General features: G+C 30.8%; 2 long non-coding RNA genes across 2 annotated transcripts in view; both read left to right on the forward strand.

The window, feature by feature from the left end:
- The first annotated feature begins 13599 nt into the window (after positions 1–13599).
- Positions 13600–16397, forward strand: LOC107450448 (uncharacterized). The gene is made up of 2 exons (XR_001584924.2): positions 13600–13700; positions 16038–16397. It is a non-coding gene; the product is annotated as an uncharacterized lncRNA (long non-coding RNA).
- Positions 16398–22565: 6168 nt separating this feature from the next.
- LOC139426253 (uncharacterized) overlaps positions 22566–24610 on the forward strand; it is a 10116-nt gene continuing 8071 nt past the window's right edge. Inside the window, exon 1 of the long non-coding RNA XR_011637494.1 lies at positions 22566–22787. This is a non-coding gene — a long non-coding RNA (uncharacterized lncRNA). The remainder of the gene's footprint in view (positions 22788–24610) is intronic.

Here is a 24610-nt window from a genome sequence, read left to right on the forward strand (position 1 = left end):
CATTAACCTAATATTTCCCATTGTACACACACACCGATGTTCACTGGCAGCAAAAAATGTGGACGTCAACGAATTGAATCTGAAGATACAACAGTTATTGCCAGGTAACTATAAATCCGTTGATACAGTTTGCGATCCTATTGAAGCTGAAAATTTTCCTACAGAGTTTTTAAACTCATTGGATTTACCAGGCATACCACCGCATAATTTAGTACTCAAATTTGGATCTCCGGTTATTTTGCTTCTTAATTTGAACCCACCACGGTTGTGCAATGGCACGCGATTAGTCGTTAAAGAATTAATGAACAACGTTATCGAAGTCATTATTTTAAATGACAAATTCCGGGGTGAAAGTATATTACTTCCACGAATCCCTGTTATACCCACACATGTGCCAATTCCATTAAAACTCAATCAGATCCCCATTAGATAGGCATTTGCATTGACAAGGCCAAACAATGTCGGTTTGTGTCTTAGATTTGAGCACACCATGTTTTTCACACAGACAATTATACGTGGCATGCTCTCGAGTGGGCAAACAATCCAGTTTATTTGTGTTAGCTAAAGATGGAATGACAAAAAATATCGTACACTCCATTGCACTAAGAGATTAATATTGTTGACTAATATTTTCAGAATTCGTTGTATATATAATTTATAAAAAAAGTTACAATAAATTAAAAGAAAACTATTATTTGGTGTGTTGTTTCACATTCCGTCATCGTTCACAGCACTCCATGCCTCTCACTCATATACCACTCTTACAATAAATAAGATATATTTTCATACTCTAGAAATAATTCATATGGCGAAACTACGTTTGCCGGGTCAGCTAGTTTATTTATAATATTTTTTCATTAGATCTAAAACTATAACTATTGCAAATAGTGTTGTCTCTAACTTAAGAACAAAGCTCTGAAATATAGCTTTGATGCGTAAAAATATTTATAAAATTGCCTTTTTTGGAATCACCTGTTATATTTCTCTATCCGTGTAAGAAATACCATTTTACTTTGTAAAAAAGGGTTTCTTAAAATTGAGCAAAAATGCGTCGGAATAACTCCGAAACAAATATAGTAGAACTTGAAAATTTCGAGTACTCATTATTGAGTGTAGTGACTTCTCAAAATTATGTAATCTAAAAAGTGACACATCATGTTGACGAAATTGATTAGTCTCAAAAAGGATCCATCATGTAACAAAATCACACATCATCCTCAAATGTGATTAAATTCAAAGTTTTTTAGTTTCCTAAGATCTAACGAAAAGAATATCAAATTAGATAAAAATTTACTGCTCTTACCTTTGTTCTAAATGTTTTCACAGATAAAGAATGTCTTTAATCAGCACTTTCTTTACCACCGTGTTTATTTATAAATGAAGACGGATTATTAGACGTGTTTTTGAGCATATCACTGTATTTAATAATGAGTTTGACACATGTTTACTCAATTTTGACACATTTTTGACACATGCTTTATCAATTTTGTGTAATCCTTTTTTTTTAATAGTATATCAGTTAGGAAGTTAAATATGCATAATTATTATATAATTTCTCTTATTGTTTCTGAAAAATGGCAGTGTTGCACCATGAGTAGAATATGGGAGAACTCATACAAAATAATTTAAAATGGAGTGCCAAAAAGCAAAATTTAGGAAACCTCAAAAGAAAAATTCAATTTCAAAATCAAAATAGAAAACTGGCAAGAAAATGGTTTATGTAATAGTGTTAGTGCTCTTTTCCCGTTTAGCTTTTCTCATATGTAAAGATAAAGAAGAAGAAACGATTTAGGTCCATTGCTCACAAAAATGACGATTGGATCATTATTTGCTGCATTTTTAAGGAATACCAGTCAATAACGTTGAAAATCGACTCTCCCCGAGAATTATTAAGCAGTGAAAATTGGTCGTGCTGAGAAAAACGCTTCCTGTCCTCCTTGAAATTAGTTTTTTACTAGAATTAGTTTTTATGGACATCTCCCAGCCGTTCTTCTCCCATGATTTTCATGAAGCACAAAGTTAATCCCTTCTTCACATGGTTTACTAAACATATTACATACGTATTGTCAGTTTTTGTACGCTAATAAAAACGGCATGGTCAAAATTAGCAGAATATGGTAAAACTTACAGCGTTTCTGGCTGCATGGGGACACCGAAGAGAACGGTAATTTTTACCGAAGCCCTTTCGGTAATAATTTTGGTAAAATTAAGATGGCTTTATATTACATGATAAAATTTTCTATATGTGGTAAAATTAAGAAATTTTATCCCTATTCCTTAGAGCATGGCATAAAAAACCATTTATTCGGAAAAATTTACTTTTCAATTCTGTATTTTTTACCAAATGTGTGGTAATAATTCTATCACTATTCCTTAGAGCATGGCATAATAACCCTTTATTCGGTTAAATTTACTATCAATTCTGTATTTTTTACCAAATGTGTGGTAATAAGAATTTTGAGAAACATAGGTTAAAGTTACTTAAATACTGTATATTTTGTTTTTATTACTCAGAATTATGATTTTTTCATCAGAAATGTCATTTACATTCAATATATATATATATATTTACTTAAAAGTAGGACAATTAACATAAATGGAGCAAATAATTTTGATAAAAAGTATTCAATTCTTACTTAAAAATAGGGCAAATAACATAAATGGATTAAATAATGATGAAAAGTACTCAATTCTAGCTTATAAATAGGGCAATTAACATAATTGGAGGAAATAATTGATAAAAAGGATTCAATTTCTAGTATTTGTAATGAAAGTATAATTCCTAATTGTGGAACAATAATAATTTTTTTTGCAAAATATATTTCAAAGACAAATTGCTTTTTACTACTTTTGTTTCAGCGTTGCATTATAAGACTTTTACTAATTTAACAATGCTTAATACATTTGAACTTCTATATATATACAAATCTCTTGTCACAGTTTTAGCGGTTAAACTCCTCCTAAACGGCTCGACCGATTTTGATGAAATTTTATATGTATATTCAGTAGGTCTGAGAATAGGTTCATAACTATTTTTTTTCAATTTTTGGACAGATTTAACGTATATTTTAAATATATCTTTATTTAATCATATTCCAATCCAAACTAGACATAGAAACATGATAAATCAAAAACAATATTCACTCACGTTGCAACAAGTCATATTAAACTCTAATACTTATGCTCGCCCTTAAAAGAAAAACATCAAATATATTTGCAAGAATGTGAATAAAGGCAGTGATATGGCAGTATTTCGAGTTGAAAATACCAATGTAACTGCTCTTCCAGTGAATAACAACGATGAAGTAACGCTGCACCAAATTGGCCGGTACATCACCTCCAATGAAGTTACTATGGCTCTATGGCCACAGTGTTGAAACACTGTAAAATTATCATCTAGAATGAATGCACTATGGCACACAAACATTCGCTTGAGGCGTTGAATAGGACATTGAAAGATATAATAAACAATGACAAATTATTTGGCGGCAGTTCAGGTGATTTCAGACAAACACTTCCCGTCATTCCGCGTTCAACGTACGCTGATGAGATCAATGCTTGCTTGAAATCATCTCCACTGTGGTATAATGTTGAAAAAGTTCAACTAACAGTAAATATGCGAGTCCAAATGCTTCAGGATCCATCTGCTGAAACATTCTCAAAACAATTGCTAGATATCGGTGATGGAAAAGTTACCAAGGATGAGACAGGATGCATAAAATTACCGGAGGATTTCTGCACAATCATTGATTCAAAAGATGCTCTCATTAACCTTATATTTCCCGATTTACACACGCAATACATTAATCATGAGTGGCTTGCAGAAAGGGCGATTTTAGCAGCAAAANATTGTTATTGCCTATATTTATTGTTATTGCCTATATTGTTGTCATTACCTATATTTATTGTTATTGCCTGTATTGTTGTTATTGCCTATATTAATTGTTATTGCCTATATTGTTGTTATTACCTATATTTATTGTTATTGCCTATATTTATTGTTATTGCCTATATTTATTGTTATTGCCTATATTGTTGTCATTACCTATATTTATTGTTATTGCCTGTATTGTTGTTATTGCCAATATTAATTGTCATTGCCTATATTGTTGTTATTGCCTTTTTAGTAAAATAATAGTTTTGTTTTATTGATTCTTAAAATTGACGATTTTCGCAACACTCTCTGTAAAAACTTTTTTAAATAACTTGCGTGTCTCGATAAATGTGAAATTAATTATGGTTTAATTTACGGTTGAATAATTTTTAGAAGAATGTGCGCTAATTGTAGAAACTATGAGCAGCAAGCGTACACTAACTATTTGAATAAGGAAAAAGATGTATTTAATATAAAAGAATTTTTCGTTTAATTCATTACATACAGAATTTAGTTTAATAATTTGAGTTTTAATTTTATTTAAAGTAGAATGTTAATTTATGTTTAAAAAAATAAGATTTTTTGCATAAAATAATTAGAACCTAAGTTAAAGATTATTTAAAGTTTGCCTTTTTGTAGAATATACATTACCACTTATTAGTTTAAAATACCCCTGAAATGTAATACCTTTAAATGTAATATTCACTTCGCTTTTACTTATTAAAGAGCTTTTGTTTATTTTCGTACTAGTCGTAACAAAGTAAAGATATCTTTTTAGTATGTAGTTCATAAACGACAATTTTAGGAACAAAGGTTCGATCATCGTATTATGCAAAATACGAGCATAATGCTAGACGAATTATTTAGACAAGTGCTTCAGGCATATAAATATTACATATAGAACTATCTGTACACTGAAAAAACTGTGTAATATGTCTCCGAATTTGGCATCAAACAACCCTAAAAATAAAATCTTTCAATCGAAATTTCCAATGTTGGCGCATTTTGATTTCGTCTGTAATTGTTTACGACCTATACCAAATCGGCGAGTGTTTGCTGCTGCTTTTAATGTTGCTTTTGCATCAGCAGAAACTAAAGTTCGCTGTTAAAAATATCTATATGCTATGTAATAAAAATGCTTATATTTTAATTTTCAAGTATCAGTAAACTGTATTGAATATTTTTTACAATGTATAATTTCTATCCATTTCTGCTCTGTTTTGCCTAGTTTACAATATTTTCTATATTACTCATATGTTTAATTTTCAATCTCATTTTATTTTAAGAATTAACATATGCAGGCCCCCTAAATTAATGATTCCTACTATATGTCATAAAAATAGCTTCACTGATTATTATGTGGATCATATCGTACTGTAATTATAAATTTTAGTGTAACTGTGTATTAAGTGTGTTGGTTTTTGGCTGCTATTTTACAGCAAGTAGTGTAAAAGAGCATTCTTGGCATAGCGTCAAGGGGGCACGTGGTGCACATGCCCCCTTAATAACATTTCATAACTTCGGAATTTTTTTAAAATATATTAAATTTTTAAAGAACCAAATAAACTAAATATAATTATAATAAAATTATTATTATTATAATAATAATAAATTAATTATTATTATTATTATAATTAGAAATTAATTATTATTATTATTATAATTATAAATTAATTATTATTATTATAATTATAAACTAATTATTATTATTATAATTATAAACTAATTATTATTATTATAATTATTAATTAATTATTATTATAATTACAATTATAAACTAATTATTATTATTATTATTATTATAATTATAAACTAATTATTATTATTATTATTATTATTGTAATAGAATATTTAATTTTAATTTAAAAACTAACGAATAAGACATTAAGTTATCTCTATTATTCAGTAATAAGGATTTAAAGTTAAAAATGATTTTAAGGGTCATACATGATTATGTGACATTTTTTTAAATTTTTTTTTTATTTTCAAACAGTTTGAAATTTCAATTTTTAATCCAGAAATGGTGATAAGTTGTCCAAAAAGCAGAAAAAGTATTACGTGAAGNATTATTATTATTATTATTATTATTATTATTATTATTATTATTATTATTATTATTATTATTATAAATTAATTATTACTATAAAAAATAAATTAATTATTATTATTATAAATTAATTATAACTATAATAATTATTATTATAATTACAAATTAATTAATTATAATTACAAATTAATTTATCTAGGTATTTCACTACTCCAGGAACTATCATCGGATTTTGATGCTGTGGGGAAAAGTAGTTGCCACCTTTTTTGGTGCCGAGATACACGAAAATTTTTAAAATCTAAAAGATGATTCAATGCAATTGGTATAACATTGAATCCAAATTTTTGGACAAGCAAACCAATAAAATATCTTGAGAATGTACGTTGGAGATTGCTTCTGAATCTTAAATTAAGGGAAGATTTATGACAAAATTCTGTTGTACATGCTAAATTACTTAATGAAATCTGTTTCTTTGCTTGAAAAAGGGATTATATTCATACAAAAGTTCATTATTTTACGTTTTTCTTATGAAAACTGAAAAAATCAGCGATTTAAAATTAGTAGTTATTATCAGCGAAATTTAACTGTTATTATAAGTTTGTAATAAATAGTTGTAATATTAACTTAAGTAAACAATTCTAAACTTCAGCTTTTTTATAGGAATGGGGTTAATTTTGCATACTAATATTTATTCTACGAATTAATTTAAAAGTAATTAAAAAATATGGGTATAAACCGAAATGTGAAAATTTCAAAAAGATCTATTTACATATATATAGAATAATTAATAGATTGTAGATATAATGATTAATAGATTGTAGATATAATAATTAATAGATTGTAGATATTATAAATAATAGATTGTAGATATAATAATTAATAAATTGTGGATATAATAATCATTAGATTGTAGATATAATAATTAATAGATTGTAGATATAATAATTAATAGATTGTAGATACAATAATTAATAGATTGTAGATAGAATAATTATATCAACAATCGACATAATAGAGTCGATTATGTTAGTTTGGTCTCCATGTCTTCTCTTTGAGTCTAAGATACTATTTTTGAAAATGCGCTTATGTTTTTTGAACTGTAAATTTAAGTTATATTCATAAACCAGCATAAATCTGTTGCATCATTCAAAGTGAAAAGAGAACTTTAGAATGAAGTAGAAATCTTTTACTATTCATCTAACACATATTTTTGAAATTGCTTCCAGAAACTGCAAAAAGATAAAACAGCTTCGATCATTTATGTTTCAATAAAGCAAATGTGCTGGTGAAAATGTGTTTAAGAAAGTTATCTTACTGCATGTTATTGAAAATGCTACAAGATACTACGGATAAAACATTTTGTTTCTTCTACTTCATTATCTTTTTTAACTTAAGAGTAGATTTTTCACATCGATAGTCTAATCCTGTTATAGGTCTTGGTTATTTCTTTCTACTTAATGCTCTGTAAAATTACGTGTAGCAGGTATTTTAGAAAAAAATATTCATATCTAGCTAAACTAAAATTTTTTGTTGAACACGCTTGAGATAATACATAGGAAATGTATTTTCGATACACAAAAAAGCTTTTTATTTATAACCGTTAAAGCAGTCGGTAAGCATATACCAATAATGCTAAAACTGATCTTTTTTGATGTGCCTTTTCTCAACATATAAAGATAATATTGCCTCAGTTTTTTTCACGGATTACTTGCACATGCATGTTTACACTGTGATAACTGTTAATACATATCTTTGTCAGAAATTTGTTTAAAAAAATTATGAACTGAGAGCTTTTTATTTGTTAAAAAGTTTAATCATTTTTGAACAAAAATCTTTCATAACTCAAATGATCTCTCATCATGCTAAAACATCATCACAGTATACAACTACTATAATCTCAAATATCCCTAAAAAAATATATCATAAGTAGTTTCTTAAAAAGGTACATCAAAAAAGGTGAGTTTTGACATTGATATATGTTCTACAGACTCCCATGAAGTACAAATAAGCCCTTAAAGTACAATAAGATTCCCCTTAAAGTAAAAAGTACTGTGGTTATAATTACGGTAAAATTGGCAATAAAATATTGTTTTGTAATATTCGATAAAATTTGGTAAATGTGGTAAAATTTAGTATTTTTATCATCATAACTTAGAGAATGGCATTAAAAGCATTTATTCAGTTAAATATTTACTTTTTAGTTGTATGTTTTACTAAATGTATGGCAATCGGAACAATAACTTTAAAAAACTAAAATTTTTGGTTTTAATTCCGTACACTTTGGTTGTAATAACTAGAATTATGGTTTCTTTTTACCGGAAATGTCATCACCATATAGTACGGTAATTATATTTGAATTTTTAACTGATAAGATTTTATATAGTTAATTTAAATAGTAAATAAAAGATTACATGCAACACTTACACCGAAGAGCCATTACATTATGACCACCCTCCATCTAAAACAGTTGGCTCGCCCAGGTATTCATGGTTTCTCGCCCAGGAACAATGTTTTCATGGGGCACATTAGGACCCATAATCCTCATAGAACAATCCCTGACGTCTGTAAACAACTTGAACATAGTTGCTGATCAGGTTCACCCATTCATGACAACAGTTTTTCCTGCGGGGGATGGTGTTTACCAACAGGATAATGCACCGTGTCATAAGAGTCGAATCGTCATGGATTGGTTTGAGGAATATTCCAGTGACTTTCAAGTCATGTCTTTGCCCCAAATTCACCTGACCTTAACCCAATAGAGCATTTGTGGTGCTACTTGGAAAACCAAATTCGTGCTGCCACGCTACCCCCTCGCAATGTGAGGGAATTGCAGGACCAGTTGGTGGGCGCTTGGTACCAGATACCTCAGACTACCTATCAGCACCTTGAGGAATCAATGCCACGGAGGGTGCTAGCAGTTTTGAGGGCTAAAGGTGGTCCTATATGTTATTAGCAGGGTGGTCATAATGTAATGGCTTTTCGGTGTATTTCACTATAGTGTAGCATTCAAGAATCTTGTTCCAAAGTCAGCTAAAAATTAAAAAAAAAGATGTTAAACTGTTCTTGAATTTTAATGTGTATTTTCGAATGACTGCTCAATTGTAACAAGCAATACACTCAGTACAATCACAAAACATAGTTACTGGGAAATGTCAGTTTTGAAATTACTTTAATACGGTATTCTTTAATTTGTGTTAGAGTAAAAACTTTAAAATATCTACTGCAATTGATCGTAATTTTATTGTGACATATAATTTTTCTGCACTAATAATATGAATTTATTAAAAAGAATTTTGCAATTAAACATTCAGTTTTACTTTCAGATGACATTATTTTGCTTATTCTTACAATGACGCTTAAATGTTAAGTGGTTCAAAAATCATTAGCAAACAGAGGCAATTTTTTTTCCAAACTTACTTTAGTCACTTATTTTAATGGCCTACATAGCAAAAAATAATTTTTAAAGATAATTATTTTAATTTCCTTTTTTTATCATGATTAAAATATTGCCTTGATCTAGATACTATAGCGAATCTTATGTAAAGATATTCTTGCAAATGATATTTCTTTTCTAATGTTAAATACTTATGTTTGCATAAAAATTTCAGTTCATTTTCTCTTCTCTGATACTAAGATGCAAGCTATCAATTTAGATTAGATTTTTGTTGGTAACGACCAATGAAATAACACTTGCTATTATAGTATTATATATGCATATAATACTTAATTTAATATAAATTATATGACGCTTTAGTCAAAATGAATTATTTAATTTTAGGTCGTATTTTTATGCATATTTCCATTTAAGCTTGTTTGAAATAAATGTAAATTGGTAAATTATTAAATGTAATGTTTTTTTTATTTTTTATTTTTTATATTTTTTTACATGTCCGTCGTTGAACAGCTGACCCAACTTTTGGGTTTACGACTACTAATGTTCAATTCCGTAGCCTTGTAGTTTTGAACCCAATACAGAAGACAAGAAAACTCCTGGATCAGTACCCCCAGAGGTATTGATTTGATATGTGTCACATATACACTTAATGTGATGTGACAATTTTATTTCTAATTTTACTTAAGCCTTTAATTTTTCTTTAAACGCTATTCCTTTTTTTTAAATTTAGCAATCTTTTATTACTTTCTTGTTGACCTTTCTCATGGTCATTGCGGTCATTGCACTTCCTGTGGAGAAAGTCAGCCAACCCCTCTATTCACGCCTTTCTTTTTCTTCTTTTAATTTTAGGGGGGCTAACTAACCAATCTCTTTCCTTAAAATTTCAAACTCTCCGCCTCTTTAAATTTAATTAGTCGTAATTTTTCTGGTCCTATACCAGTTAAGGAATTTTTAAGTCACTTTTTTAAATACATTCTTTTTTTCTCGAGCCTTCGGGCAGGTTACCCTTTTTTCTCCGAGATGCGGACTTCGGTCCGTATCGAGGGATTTCTTTTTGCATTTTCCTAACCTTTATTTTAAATTAAATCCATAGCTGTAATAAATTTCTGTAAAATTTAAAATCAACATTTTATACCTTTAATTTTCTTTAACATTAAAAGCCCTCTCAAATTTAAGTTTTCTTCTCATATTTATTTTAATGGTTAAATTACTCGTTCCTTTATATTTAACTTTTTGCATGACGCCTTTGGTTTCTTTAAATTCTCTTGTCACCCATTTCCTTTTAAAAGATATTTTTTTTTGTGCCACAAAATATGTTGAAATCATATTGTTTGTTTGTTACGAAATGATCAAAATAAGTAGTTTTACAAAAATAAATGTTTAGTTGAACAGAAAGTTCTGTGTGATTGTGTTTTTTAGCTTTACCTTTATAGCTATTAGTTATCACCCTTTTTCCCTCTGTATGTGGTGAGTACCTTTTTTTATTGTTATGGGCATGCATAAATGTGAATTTATTAGTTTTTCTTATTGGAAACATCAGCTTACTGTATTAAATCATATATATTGTTTGGATATAGCATGACTTTATCGTTTTTTATCTTTAATCTTAAATTTATTTTTAGTTTCGTCCCTTTTCCAAATTTGGTGATACCAAATTTTCCAATTTGTTCAAACCTCACACTTTCTGACCCTTTGAACCTATTGGGTTATTGTTATCCCACAAATGCATTGTACAATCACTTTCCTTAACGATCACATCCCCCTTAATTTTATAATTACCCTTTCATATGTTTCGGCCTTTAATATATTCATCATGACATTTCAATCATTTAATTGTTTTTTTATCATGACTATATCCAAATACAAGTACTTTACCAATGATTCCTACCCATCCATTTTAATAATAATATATAAATAATGTTACTTTATATGCACCAAAAATTATTTTAATTAAACTTTTACATTATGGGAACATGGAGGACTTTGCGACTCAACGGATTTAACGCGCATCAGTCACCATATACTAAACAGGGAGTCTTCGGCCGGCGGGGATCGAACCCGCGAACTCTTGGACAAGGGCTCAGTGCCTTACCGACCAGGCTACCCCGGCCTTAAACTTATTGTTCGAAAAAAGCAATTAAATAATTTATTTCCATTCCCTAAAAGCTTTAATTTTTTAAAACAACCTTTTATATGGATTAGAGATTCTACCTTTTGCACGCTATTGCTCACCAACCCATAGAGCTGCCAACTAATTTCTTTTTAAATAGTTCACTCGCTGTTACTTCATCAGAGCCTCCGCCTCTGAAGACTCTCGTTTGTCTTGTAAAAACACTTTATTTTTCAAATTATTTAACAATTTGAATAAATTAATGAAAATATAATCGAATAATGTATAAATAATGAAAATATAGATGTTAGTATGATATAAATTTCATTTTTTTATAAATAACATATTTTCCAAAAAAATATAATTTAAAATAATTACATTTAAAAAAATATTTAAAATCTGAATTTATTCTCTTATAAACCTGAAACAATTATTTAAACTTTGAATTTATTCTCTTATAAACCTGAAACAATTATTTAAACTGTGAATTTATTCTTTTATAAACCTGAAACAATTATTTAAACTATGAATTTATTCTTTTATAAACCTGAAACAATTATTTAAACTATGAATTAATTCTTTTATAAACCTGTTAGTTCAGATACCATATTTTATTTTATTTTATAACCGGCGTTAAAGAGTCGACCCGATTCTGAGTTTGCGACAATCAATATTCAACTCCGTAGCCTTGTAGTTTTGAACTCAACCCAGAAGTCAAGAAAACTCCTGGATCAAGCCTTGAGACAAACTTACCTTCGTGGATTACTTTTTTCACTGAAACTAACTGTCATTTGCGTTACATGTAGACGAAAACCGCGAAAACCACTTATGATTAGCCCGATGGCAAGGGGATTCTAACCCATGATCCATCTACCACTGAGAATATTTTGCGTCAGCAGTGTGGTCGGTGCGATCCACCAGCTACCACGTCTGAAGTTGCTTGCATCTCCCCGAAACTACTCACTCCGGGCCGGGATACCCTGGTCGGTAGGGCACTGGGCCCGTGTCCGAGAGTTCGTGGGTTCGAACCCCGCCGGCTGAAGACTGTAAATGGTGACAGGTGCACGTTAAATCTGTCGAGTCTCAAAGCCCTCCATGTTCCCGTAACAAATCAATACCTCTGGGGGTACTGGATTGGAGATCGATCGTTCTCTGATTCAGGTCAAAATTACGATATGTGGATGAATGGATAGATGTATGAATGGGCTCGCCCTATAAAACGGGATGTGACGTGTGTGTGACTGAGGACGAATTCTTGACCATAGGATGGCGCCACTGAAAAAACAAGAAACGCACACTTTGCCTTAAATTTGCTCGGTTCCACCAAGCAGGCTAGTCCATGCGGCAGTTGGGATTAGAAACAACAACAACACTACTCACTCACATCATTTTAATCACTCTTACTACTTTGGTCTAGTTTAGAATCACACATTTCACACTTTTTAAACTTCACATAAATTACATTAGAGGCTACGTTTTCCAGCTTATTTCTTATAACTGCTTGCTCTTTTCTTTTCAGATCCATTCATGATTTGGGATGAATTGCAGATAAAGTGCAAAAAAATTCATGATATTGATGTGGGTTGATATGTACTCATAAATGAACTTAACATTTAAACATAACAATTTAATTGGTCTAAAATTAATCAGAAATCCTGTGATGATCCACTCACAGACGTAAGTGATCATGGCTGCAAAATAATTATAATTTTCCTGTTAATAGTTTTTTTGTTAAATTGAATTAAGTGGGGCAAAATAAATGAATAACTTTGACTTAAAATAACGCAAAAATTAATGATTGTATCAATAATATTTTAATATTAGAATGCCTTTTAATCATTTTTCTCGAAATATACAGATATATTATTTAGGTCATGACTGCGTGAGTCACGCTCTGCGAAAATTTTCTGAAACAGTGATGGTGACTACAGTATCTTTTTTATTTTAATATGGAGAGAAATAAAAAACAAAATCTCGGAAATCTAGGGAAAAAAACTGTTTATGCAAGCAAAATTATTAATTTTTTTTCGATAACTCGCTACAGTCTTGTTACAGAGCCTTACGTGGCAAAAATAACAGCTCTGTTATCGAAATATCTAGCAAAAAATTCATATGATCATTGCTTGCTTAGAGTTAATTTTTCTGTTTGAAATCCAATTAAATGTAATCTATGAATATCATTACACTTACCGTGATATAAAATGAAATATTCTACTACTTTTGTTTCATTGTTTCATTTTCTTGGAATTTTGATACACAACTACCGGCCGAAAAGGTAAATATTATTTCAACGTATTTTTCTCATATTAAACTCTAACTTAAGTTTAAAAAAATAAATCCAGCAATATTATTAACATACTTTTAAATAATAATATTAAATATTATCAAATAATATTGTTTGCTAAAATATAAGCATCCTATCAATAATATCAACATACTATTTTTTAGTCAAGAATCTTACGAAACAAATTTTTATTATAAAAAAAAATATATATTTTATGGTAATTTTTTTAAGCAAAGTAAAATCTTTTTAAGCTACACTTGTATTTTGAGAAATCCAAAACTAATAACGACCGAATAATTGAGAAATCAGTTTAAGAAACAGAAATTTATGGTTTGCTGTGTTCTGTTGAAGAAGCAAGACATTTTATTGTCAATAAAATTTAAAATTAGTGCCTAAGGTTGTCAACAGATGCTGCTACTGATTGTTAAACTCATTGCTCATTTCAACAAAAATATTTGCTCCGTTGTCTGCTCCGTTGTACTTACACTGCACTACATTATTACAATAGTAGTTACTTCTATTAGCTGTTTCTTGATTTCACAATTAATTTAAAACTTGGTAAGATCATATAGCTGGCTCGTAAGCCGAAAAGTGCCCAATCCCATGATCCATGTTACCTCAAGTAACTAAGTAAATCGTAATAACAATTGTTTTAACAATCTTATTTTTCTCCAAATCCCTTTTTTTTAAAATCATTTCATATTTTATGTTATTTGAAATAAATTGCTATGTTAAATTTAACAACTTGAAATCGAATGAAAAATATTATTATATTTTATATTATTATATTTTGTATTACTATATATTCACAAATATGCAAACGCGAATTTTTTGTATATATTTTTAATTTTAGCAGAACTAAATTAATTTGGAATTAAGTGTTTTTTGATGAAAAAAATATATTTGAAGGGATTAAAAAATATTTATTTCTCTGAAATTACATATACTGTTGAACATTTAAAAGTAACGCTAAAATCTAAACCAATCAGAATCACGATTGGGTTTCAACATCACCCAGCCTGGCGATCAACCGCGATCACAACTTGGCGAGAATCAAGGGGCACCCTCAAATATAGTCTACCCGGAATATATTATTAAATTGCATAAGAACAGTAGTTTGTAAAGAGAAGCCGATTGCAGATTTGAAATCAGCAACGCGCAAATATTTAACATCCGTTCAAAAACCTCATGCAGCAGAAAAAAAATTGTTCCCCAAAGTTTTCATTAGTTTCAGATTCATATTTATCTACTTCAACGTCCGTCTTGTTTTTTTCAGTCGAAAACAGTTTGATTTATTTTTAAAATTTTAGATTCTTGAATTAAACAAAACTCTTTTTCTAGAACTTGAATCCGATTTAAATAATTTTACGCTAGGTGATAAATGTTATTAGAATGATTTTTTACTGAAATAATTCTTATTTATAATGAAAAAAATAATTGAATAATATTTCTTTAAGTCAATTTCTTTTCCTTTAGATTCTTATATAACTCCAATTTACTATCAGCTTTTTTTGTTGCGTATATCGAAACAGTTCGTTCGCTAACTTTTTAGATTTCCAATTCAGTTTATATTGAAAAATGTGATGCAAAATTATGTGCCAAATTTAATTTATAATAGGTGCCCAAAAATAATCCACAACTAGAAAAATAAGTTAAAGGAAAGTAGATAGACATAGAAAGACGTTTTGCTTAGGAAATTATTAATACGTCTTTTCTTCAAATTTAAATTTTTGTCAAAGTTCTTTAAAAATACATGGCTTTCATGAGATGAGCAGTTTAATTCAAACTGATCTTCTTGAGTGTTAAGTTTATTATTTACTCTTGTTGAAATAAATAGATTTTCTCATTATAAACTAATATTTTGAAAAGAAAAAGTTTCGTGGCGTGGTATAAACTGACTGAATTTAAGCTATCAAGGAAAAAGTTCTCGAGATATAGTGAAATATGCAAAAAGTTATACTAACATTAAGGGGTCCAAATATTGGACCGTTCTTCTGATCAAACAATTGGGACAATATTTCCCTGATTCCTGCAACCACACCCTATATTTAAGGGGTCAGAAATATGAATCTGTTGATAAAAGGGCATGTTTATTCAGAGAAAGAACGTTTTCGTGTTTCATTTCATAACTTAAATTATAGTCTTTACTAAATAATTGCCATAAAGATTGAATGTTAAAATGGGAAGATCCGATCACTAGACAAAAGTTATTCAGGGTGGTCCGTTTATTTTTTTTTTTGCGCACTGTACACATGCATATGCGTGTATAAAAATTTTATTTATTGTCTTCGTCTTGTAATATAATAATCATATTACATTTTCATACAGATGCATGTATTACAAATTTTGATGCCTCTGTTTGTGTTATGCTTTCTGGTGATTATTGTTCAGTGCAAAGAATATGAAAGATTCAAGAGAAGCCCTCAAGACAGTGGACCAGATTCAGAATCATCTATGACAACCGATGGATCAGATTCAGAATCATCTATGACAACCAGTGAGCAACCCACTGACAGTCCAATCCAATTTTTGGTTGCGATTGTAGAACAAGCAGTAAAATTTTATTTCAGAGCAAATTTCGCAGTACCATTAGAAGTGATAAAACTGTTAGAAATGGCATACGAAATGTATATATAGTTTTTATTTAATGTTGGTGTTGTCAAAAATGCAAATAAATGCGTTGTTCTATTTTCTTTTTGCTTGTTTTTACACTGAGAAAAAACGTATGTTCCAAATTACTAGAATATCATGAAATTTACCCTGTTTTGCTGTCTTTGGGAAGACCAAAAACCCTTGACTAAACTATCTACACACTATATGACACACTCTTGACTAAACTATTGGGAAAAATATTTTCCAGATCATGGTTACTCACCATAGTTTGCAGCTCAAAAATACGGGACCATCAAGAAAAAAAGGGTCATTAAACTGTTATTAACTGTCATTAAACTGTTTATTTATTGAACTTTATTAAACTGTTTATTTCATGTGTCAGACTTCCTAGCTTAAACTAATTAGTAAATGCCAATTAATTAGCATATTTAAGGTAAAGACCTCGAACCATTAAGATTGGATCCAACATCGAAATTCGATCAGTAGGTTAAAAGTTATTCAGGATGTTTATTTCTTTTATTTTGCACACTGTACATTATATTTGGTGTAATAAGCTGTTCTTCTGCTAGTAATTTTTACATTCAATGCAACTATGTCCAAGGATTTACGCTGTGATTCATTGCAGCTATGTCCAGTGATTTCGTTTGCGATATTTTGATTCTATCACAATCAGTGTTTATCTATTACTTGTTTGGTTATCACAAATTATATTTTTGTTAAATCAAAATGTTGTCAAGTTACGAATATTATGAAAGGTTTTTATCTTATACTTCATAAAAAGCTGACCAGCCGAAGCAAGATTCCTTAAGAAGTCTGGTAGCAAAATTTCTAAAATAACATTCAAAAACTCACCTCTTTACCTTTCTAAATATTGAAAAGAAATATTTCTGTTAGAAAATGTTTGCGAAAGAATTCTATTCTTAGAATATTAAATTGAATAGGTAAAACAATGAATTTTCTAAAATCTGTGTAGAAATCTTACTGCCAGAGTTTTTTTAATTTCAGGAGGACGCCAGTCATCTCATTTAAAAAGATATTGGAAGTATACTTTCCCCCTAAATTATTAAATGTCGTGGGTGAGCTATTTCTAAGATCTTTCATTATATTGTGGACATTTGCAGGTAACTTGAAAAGAGGAAAGAAAAAAAAATCAATGAAGGACCTGCTTTTCATAAATATGGGTAAATGTTAGAGTAGTGTTCAGGAACTAGAAACGTGTGTTCATTTGATTATCGAGTTTATTCCAGTTATAACAAAGGATTATTTATAAATTAGCTCATTAACGAGCATAGAACTTTAAGGTTGTAGCCAATTCAGTTAGTAAAGATTTGAAAGCCACATCCAAGTTCTCATAAAAATAAATCGTCTTAAATCAAATTATTTTAACCAATTAATTATATTAATTGGTTAAAAATTATATTATTGCATTAAATTATATTATTACTAGAAAAAATGGCACTATTAATCACTAATTAAGTAGTCTAAGGATGATAATTTGCAAAAATTGTGCTTATTATAATTAGCTCATTTATTAACATCGCATCATCCAAATGCACGAATCGAATGTTCTACTCCATAGCCTTGTAATTTTGAACCCAATTCAGAAGACAAGGAAACTCCTGAATCAGTACTCTCAGAGGTATGATTTGTCATGGGAACATAGAGGATTTTGCGACCCGACAGATTTAACGCTCATCAGTCATCATTTACTACACGAGAAGTTTTCGGTCAGCAAGGATCGAAGCCACGTCCTTATGGACATGGGTCTAGTGCCCTGCCAACCAGGCTATCCCGTCCCTGAGGTAAATAACACATTGTTACTATAAGTGTGCAGCCTATAACTAGACAGACACAGCTATTCGTGACAGTCATCCCCACACTTTGATAAATAATTATTGAGAATGAAGCCTGTTAATGAAGCTATGAGGTGTTTTAAATGATCACCTCTGATTATTTCGATACTTTATCAAGCTGTGATATTATCGATTTCGGCACCCTTACTAGTGATGTCAGATAATCGATAGTATTTTTTCTTCCTTTTCTTGGATACCAGTTGGTGACCCTTTTAATGTAGATCCACTTTTCACTATATTTTTTTATAAGAATTGGGAAAAATATACATTAAAAGCGGTCAGTAAGAACACCATGCATACACATTATCTCATAAAAGATATTCCAATCAGTTAATTAACGCACAGTCAGTGATTGGGAGCATTGGAGTGTTCAGTGTTCCATAACTTCATATGAAAGCATGATGTTAACTATTGTTACATTTTAGACGCAGATGGTTAAGGATTGGAGAAAAAAGAAACTGAAAAGTTTTCCTTTTATAACATTTTCGCTTATTCTGTTTATTCTTATCCAGATGTTTATTAACTTTATATTTTAGTGTTGTATGAAGTCCGGTGTAATTTAAGATATCTTACTTTGTTGAGGAAGTTTCTATTTCAGAAAAAATTCTACTTTAAACACAGCCTAAGTTAATTTATGTTTGATGTGCATTGTAAGAGCACTATACAGATTGTTTCTATATACCTCACACTCACATGTCTTCATTTTTCGGACAACAACTAAACTTAAAACTGACTCAGTATAGTAGAAAATTGTCAAAACATTTTTCCAAAATTTGAACTAAAAGAGTTAAGACATATTTCTTAGCTTAAAAATGATTTAAAACGAAGGCTGTCAGATAGCCAGGCGAACGTAAATCGTTTGATTTTAGCCAACAGATATTTCATACAAAAAACTGTCATTTTCCTGCGTGACCTCTATAGTGACGATCATAAACTCATTATGTATTTGATTAATGTATATATTTGTTCGTAAAAATATTTAAATTTTTTAAGTGAATACTTTTTGCAGATAAAGACTAAAAGAAAAGTAGACCTCAAAAATTTTAAAATTGATTATAGTTATTGTAGTTATATTACGCAAATTAAAAATCAAAAGAAACTGATCATTTTAAATTTCCTCTTGACAAATAACTTTGAACTTGACCCTTCCATTAAATATTGAATGATATTGTCTTAAGTAAGTTTAAGCAGAGCTTCTTTAATTATATATATACATAAAAAAACCTCGAATAATTCAACTATTCACCTTTTATGGATAACACAATGTCAAATGATTATGGCATCTGGCATTGAAAAAAAGTATATAAATATTTTTTTAACTTACCTTAAAAAGGACTAGAGGGTTCGAATTTTTTTTTTACTATTGTGAACAAGCAACTTTTATGAACAAACTCTTATGGTTATCCTGGTGAGTCAAATTTTAAGTTAAAGGTTGTGCTTCTCTATGGTTTCTTATTAACAATTCTTAAAAAAAAAGACCACCAGGAAATTTACACAAAAAGAAATCTGCGAAAATGAGACAAAATATCCTGAAGATGAGCAATGTCACGGGAGAGAAAATTATAAGCTCAGAAAGGAGTCCGACAACACTTTTCCTGAAGCAATAAAGATAAAATGGAATGACATTTGAAACTAAGAATTTTCTCGTCGGACAGTAAAGGGATTCACATACACCGAAGAGCCATTACATTATGACCACCCTCCATCTATAACAATGGGCTCGCCCATGTTTTCATGGCTTCTCGCCCAGGAACAATGTTTTCATGGGGCACATTAGGACCCATAACCCTCACAGAACAATCCCTAACGCCTGTAAGCTACTTGAACATAGGTGCAGACCAGGTTCACCCATTCATGGGGCAACAGTTTTTCCTGAGGGGGATGGTGTTTACCAACAGGATAATGCACCATGTCATAAGGGTAAAATCGAATGGATTGGTTCGAGCAACATTCCAGTGACTTTCAAGTCATGTCTTTGCCCCCAAATTTACCTGACCTTAATCCAATAGAGCATTTGTGGTCCAACTTGGGAAACCAAATTCGTACTACCACGCTACCCCCTCGCAATGTGAGGGAATTGTAGGATCAGTTGGTGAGCGCTTGGTACCAGATACCTCAGACTACCTATCAGCACCTTGTGGAATCAATGCAACGGCGGGTGCTAGCAGTTTTGAGGGCTAAAGGTGGTCCTACATGTTATTAGCAGGGTGGTCATAATGTAATGGCTCTTCGGTATATATCACCTCGGAGGGAGATTAGTAAAGGATGATTTGATATCAGTGAAGTATAAGGAATTGGTTTGAAAACTAGGCTACAAAAAACCAATTTTTTAAACCAAGAGCAGAACATTTTGTTATAACAAAAACAAAAATGTTCTAATAGAAAGAATTTTTTTCAAGCAGATGGGGTGGTTGTCAATTTCTAGGCACTTACCTAGCTTCTAGGCAGATGAACCTGCTAGAAACCTAGATGCTGCCTAGAAACCTAGTTAGTTTCTAGGTAGATGAACCTGCTGTGACCTTCGACCTCCTTGCTCTTCCCATTGTGGACAGCTGGAACAAAAAAAGACTGTTTTCCTTGAGAATGGTAAAGAATGTGAGAACAGTAGACGATAAAATAAAATTTAATTACAAATCAGAATTCAGAAAAAAGTAACGATTCCTTTACAATTCTCGTTACAAATACTTGTACTTTTTTCGAAAGAAGTTATGAAAAAACAAGCAAAAGTGCTAAATTTAAAAAGTAACGAAGTACAAGTAAGAGTATGTATTTTTTACTTTTACTTTCATTTCAAGTAACGAAAGTAAAAGTATTGCCCTGGATGTCACTAGGCGTGCCCTACTAAACCCTAAGTACTGTGTAAACTTTCCAGATGAAATCAACTGTTTTTATATTGGTTGATCTGCAGTCAGCTGAAATATAACTACAGAGTTTAAATTTGACTTGCTGATAGGACCATTTTGAATTCCCAATTTTTCAAAAGTTATTGCGATTTTTCCTTTAAATAACAATTATTTGCCTATTTTTTTTCTTTTCAAAAACTCTCGTTTAACTTGATGCCAAAAATAACAAAAAATGAATAAATAAAAAAATAATAGATATTATCAACTTTTTTTTTATTACCGTCGTTGAACAACCGACCCAATTTTGAGTTTACGACTACCGATGTTCAACTCTGTAGCCTTGTAATTTTGAACCCAATCTAGAAGACAAGGGATCAAGTGTTGGAGAAATTTGACTCTTCGTGGAGGACTTTTTGAAGGAACTAACCCGCATTTGCGTTACATGAAGCGGAATGTGAAATGACCAGCCATTGGTGGGATTCGAACCCGGGTCATCTCATTTGGTGGCGAGTGCCTTATCCCTGAGCCACCACGGCTTGTTATCAACTTTTACAAAAACTGTGCACTTCTGAACAGCTCATAATAGGGAAGCATTCTGAGCAGCTAATTAACAATCTAGCTGCCTTTAGTGACTCGCTCCTTGTTTTGGAGATATGCCGCTTGACTGTAGTTGGTTCCAATTATAATTCAAGTGATTACTTTTTTTAAAATTTGTTACCTGAACTATATATAAAAAAATCTAGAATCAAGTTTTTGCAGCCGACCGGCCTCTATAGGGGGCAGGGAACTGTCTTTGCATCAGAAAGGTTCTGGGTTCGAATCCCGGACAAGGCATGGATGTTCTTTCCTTCTCTGTACTATCTGTCCTCACTGTGGGAGCGACGTTGGCCCACCTAATATGGTGCCCCTGTAAGAGAAGCCAACAAAGTATATGCTGGAATTGACGGATGTTAACACAGGTGGGCATAAGAAAAATTTACGACGACCAGGTGGCCGAGTGGTTAGCGTGCCTGACTGCGGAGCCATTAGCCGCGGGTTCGAATCCTGCTCAGGGCATGGATGTTTCTTTCTCTCTCTGCGTTCCACGTCCTTTCTCCTTTGTGTGTGAATAAGACCCGCCCTATAAACGGGTTTGTGGTTGTGTGACGTGAGCGACGCTGCTCCACCGACGCGGCTTTGCTACAGGTGCCCACTGGGTAACGAGAACAGTTGTTGTTGTTGTCAATTTACGTCGCACTAGAGCTGCACAATGGGCTATTGGTGACGGTCTGGGAAACATCCCGGAGGATGATCCGAAGACATGCCATCACAATTTTGATCCTCTGCGGAGGGGATGGCACCCCGGCTTCGGTAGCCCGACGACCTGCGCGCGCGAAGTCGAGCACTTTACGGTAGCACAGTTTAATGAGGACCCATACCGCAAACCTTTGGTCCCTACGCAGACTGATCCAAGTGGTCACCCACCCGCACACTGACCGCAGCCAGTGATGCTTGACTTCGGTGATCTGCTGGGAACCGTGTCTTAACGATCAGTCCACTGCGGGACGGGTAACGAGAACAGAGTAGCATTTCTGGCGTTCCTGTCGCCAATGGGACAAACACCAAGTGTCCAAAATTAAAAAAAAATGCATTTTAGAAAACGCCAAAGAGAAGAGCGGGGTCGTTAAAGCCGCCTGATTGGAAAATCTCATAGCCATGCAGTTTTAATCTTCATGATGACTAACTTTGCTAGAAGTTTATCGCAGCATTTATGAGTCCTGCTGTTATTTGTAACTATTTTAAACTTTTCTATTTCGAAAAAAGTGCTAAAAATGTCATTTTGAAATGAGATTTAGATTGAGGAGCAAAATTATTTTCAGATTTGAAGTCCTCTCACCAGAATTTGGCAAGATAAAGCACTTGTATAAATTTCAGCAATTTGTTTCCCAGAATTACCTATGTCTTAAACATACACTTTAATTTGTAATTTGTACCTAGTTTCATTGTAAAGTACTTGCTTATTTCATTTCGTGAAGTAATTGTTAATGTTTTGAAGTATAATAATAGATATGGGTAAATTAGAACATGTGGTGTTAATATGTTTTTATTTTTAAAATTTGACTCATTTCTAAATTGAAAAGATCTCTGACATATACCACATTTTTATCCCTCTTATTATTAATTTTTGAAATTTAATTTGTAAGTAGATTCTGGTAATACAGCAAAGTACGTGATTATATAATGTTAGTTTAGTACCTGATTATGAATAAATATGATTGTATAGCAATATTTTTGAATTTTTCTCTTTTTAAAAGTTTTTGAATAACTTTCCTTAAAAGGGCTCCATTCAGTTCTACTTTTTTATGCCTTATTTACGTATTTGCATAAATGTTTTTCAATTTTTAAATGAAACCTTAGTAATGCAGTAAAGTACATACCTGATTATGTTAATTGATAGTTTACTTGAATATGAGTAAATTAAAATATGCATTTTAATTTTATAATTATATGAATCAGATTTCATTACATTTGTCCCACCCTTTTACTTTTAATAATCATTTTACGAATATAATATCGCACATAATTTTGATTAAATAAAAATATTGGCTAATAAATATATTTTTAATAATTCTTTAATCAGTTTTTATTAAATATTTTCCATTTACTGCCCAATTTTATTCTTCTTACATTTATTCATGATTTATCATGTATTTAAAATATATAAAATTATCTTTTTTAATAAAGACTGACTTAACTAAAGGATCAAAATGAGATTGAGCATTAACTAATACGATTTTATTTGAAATAAAATTATAATTTAAAAATAAGTCATATGACTCCTGATTAAAACAGGTAGCCTTGAAAAAGCATTATCATAGCAACATATTTAATAAAACTTAAGTAATAATTTAAAACCATTACGAAGCAGGAAAATTTGATAAGATTAGACTAAGTAAATTAAAAAGATATTATTAAGATTTTAAGATAAAATTTGAATTTTGATTGAACTTATAGCATATAAAAAGAAGAAAAAGATCCATTCATTTTGCGTTGATAATAATAATTTTCAATAATTTTCTTAAAAAATATATTCTATTTATTCTAAAATTTTATTTATCTTATATTTGCTCATGATTTACCATTCATTTAAACTTTTAAGTTATATAAAATTATTTTTTTAACAGAAAGTCTGACTTAATTACAAGATTAAAAAGTAATTGAGCATTGACTTATGGGTGATTCTTTCGAAACATGACAATTCGGAACAAAAAATTTCTTCAAATCATGCAATAAGACATGTTCAGATAAGATGGTAATCTAATCAATCTATTAACATAAGATATTGATTGCTGGCGCTATCTATTTTGGGGGTCGCATTCATTTCATCGACAATCACTTCATCGACAGGCCATTTCATCGACACCAGTTCATCGACAGGCCGTTTCATCGACTAGGTCATTTCGTCGACAGGCCGTTTCATCGACTAGGTCATATCGTCGACAGGCCGTTTCCTCGACAGGGTTGTTTCGTCGACAGGCCATTTCGTCGACAGGGTCATTTCGTCGACAAGTCATTTCGTCGACAGGGTCATTTCGTCGACAAGTCATTTCGT

The sequence above is a fragment of the Parasteatoda tepidariorum genome, chromosome 8 (assembly GCF_043381705.1).
Source record: "Parasteatoda tepidariorum isolate YZ-2023 chromosome 8, CAS_Ptep_4.0, whole genome shotgun sequence".
NCBI lineage: Eukaryota > Metazoa > Arthropoda > Arachnida > Araneae > Theridiidae > Parasteatoda > Parasteatoda tepidariorum.